Genomic DNA, 3,119 nt, shown 5'->3' on the forward strand with positions numbered 1-3,119 from the left:
GGAAAAAGGTTATTTAGCTTATGTTGACACAATGAAAAAAAAAAGAAGGTTATTTTAAGAAATGATCACTGAAAGGTTATCATTTTCTACTTAAAACCACCCTAGCAACGCCCTAGCAACCACATACACCTAAAGTGACATTTCTTAGGTTATGCTGTTATCTTGAACATCTACTGTATTATAAGTGGCTTTTGATTGTAGTAACCAGAATAAGGCTTGTCTGTTATTTAAGCCACAAAATGGCTGCCAACTCTTGCTTTTCTGAAATTGAATGTTGTTTTAGGGTAATTATGAATGACTTGTAATAGCATTTGAGTGCCTGTTAAACAATATTTACAGAATGCACACCCCCTCCCCCTACTCTCCTTACCCCAAGAAATGTAGGATTAGCCAATCCTCCCTCCAGCTTTGCATGACATGAAGATAATTTCTCAGTTGATCTAATAACTAATGGGGGTTTATCTGTTCATGTGAGGAAAGCACAAGATTGTCGAGCTGTGGCAGTAAAAAAGACTTGCTTTCCCTGTCAGGACCTGGATTGAAACAAAATGGCACCCCAGGCAAAACCAAGACTCGATAACAATGAGGAGGTGAATTTAATTTTCCATTTTGTTTCCTGAAGTTACACTAATAACATCAGACCCTCTCATGAACACCTTCATTAATTTCCATCTTGCACGCCTGACAAAAGAGGCATTGATGAATGCCCTTTCTATAGTGCCTTGCTCTCTTTCCCTGGCAGGAGTGGAGCAGAACATTAGGCTATGAAAGCAAGCCATGTTTGAGCTCTGTCTCTCTCTCTGCTGGAGGGATGCTGCGACATGGTTGTTTGGGGTTCATTGGCTGTAATCATTCCCCCTGCACGCCTTCCTCCACAACACAAAGGCTGCAAGTTTCTTCATCCCTTTGATTCATGCTTTTCTAATGCAGCGGTTTAAGCCCAGCGCTTGGCTACAGCTGTGAGCTAACATGACATTTACCACCGATTGCCACGTCTCTCAGGCCAGAGGCTCACAGTCATCATGTGGTGTCATAACAGGCTAAGTGTGTCCTCGTTGTCCCACTTTTGTTTGTTTTGCTATTGTTTTTTCTGTGGCGCTGCAGCAGAAATAACCAGGGATTTCTTCATCATTATATCTCCTTATATCAGTATTGAAATGGAGGATTTTCCTTATGGCACTTGGTCAGTTTTTAGTTAGTTTAGTTTAGTTTCGTGTTCATTTTTTTTTTTTTTTTTAAAGCAAGTGTATTTTGAATGCAACTTCAAAAAAATTAAACAAAAATTGTACTGTTTGTATAAGTTGCATGATTATTGCAGGTAAAAAACAATGGAAATGCATGCTGATCTGTTAAGTTCAGTTGCAATTTTGCTTGATTAAATAGTAAATAAGTAAATTGCAAGTAAATAACATTATAAGACTGATAATACCGGACTTTTGATTTTATGTGTTACACTGTCCTTAATGTGTGTGTAACCCTTCTTGTCTGGGGCAATTGTGGTAACAATAATTATAATTTGTTAGTTTGTTTAATTTGTTCATTAAGTAGTGCAAAATGTTTTCAACACTGCTAATGTTTCTTGAGCAGCAAATCAGCATATTAGAGTGTTTTCTGAAGGATCATGTGACACTGAAGACTGGTGCAATGGCTGCCAAATAAATAATTCTAGTGAACCAAGCAAATTATAATATAAAATAATATAATATATAAGCAATAAGGTACAAGAGGATGTGCTGTATCGTGAATAAGTCATGGCTGAAGGGTGTTGTTTGGCACGACGCGAAGCGGAACTTACTGGGAGGGTTAAAGTAAATGACCACAAAAGTTGTGGCAACCAATCGGAATCCTCTCAAGCGAGGACCTCTACATTTTGATTGAACCGCGTCATAGCTCATTACCATAAAGTTGACCTGACTTCAACTCTCCTCGACGCTCTCACCATCCAAAACGCGCCGCTCTCGCCGGAGCTCATCGCCGTCCTTCATTGAAAATGAATGACTTCCTGTCACTTTGACGCTTTCGCCGGCGGCAGTGTGAACGCACGGTTATTCACGACACAGCACTAGCCTCCAGTACCTTAATGCTTTTATGAAACGGTTACCACACAATACAAATATTAAAGCCAGAAATATGTATCAATGCAACTTTCATGAAGTAAACTTTTTCTAAAAAAAATTGTCCCTGACCGTGAACAGCAACAAAAGTAACATTTTCAGGCCGTTAGATGGCGGCAAAGACTGTCTTTATGAGTGTGTCAGTCAGTAGCGAAGACTTTTATTTTGAAAAGACTGAATTATGAAAACGGAACAAGACGCATTTGACAAATGCTTTAACTAGCGCTGTCTCTTAAATGTTAAAAGGACAAGGTGATACATCGGACATTTTAACAGATTTTTTATTATGAACATAGGACTGACCTGAAGGAAAATGCTAAATCTGAATGCAGGTAATAAACTCGCTCACTCGATCTCTTTCTCACAACACTCTTCTACATAATATAGTAAGCTTCAATGAACAATATCAATTGAGAACATACAGTTTACGTTGCTAAGAGTGGTTGCTAAGGGTGTTGTGTAGTGATACCAAAGTCCCTTCACTCAGACAAGTCATTTCACTCGGCGGCCATCTTTGAAACGCCTCTCAGGCATGCAAGTGCAGCTCCTATCTCTTTGAATGGGGAAACATCAAATTCTCCAAAGCTGTTTGCCAAGCTTTCGATTAAATTTCATATTTGAAATCACCAATGAAATCTGACAACAACTGTCTCATAAATTTTGTTCTAAATGACAAAAAAACTGTATTTTTCAGGCTGGATCGTGCTAATGCGCATGCACAGTCCTAAATGCGCAGTCTCTTGCATCTTATTTTGGGGGCGCGCGTCTGACTGTTTCTATAGGAACCGGAGCTTTTAACGGCCGCTGCAGTGACGCGATGACTTTACCAATTACCGATTGGCTCTTATTTAGAAGGCGGGACTTATAGTCATAGCCGTGTTTTATCGTGAATAAAACACAGCTATTGACCAATCAGAATCAAGGACAGGAACTAACCTTTTTATATAATATACAGTATCTCACATAAGTGAGTACACCCCTCACATTTCAGCAACCATTTTATAT

Source organism: Ctenopharyngodon idella, chromosome 15 (genome assembly GCF_019924925.1).
Source record: "Ctenopharyngodon idella isolate HZGC_01 chromosome 15, HZGC01, whole genome shotgun sequence".
NCBI classification, from domain to species: domain Eukaryota; kingdom Metazoa; phylum Chordata; class Actinopteri; order Cypriniformes; family Xenocyprididae; genus Ctenopharyngodon; species Ctenopharyngodon idella.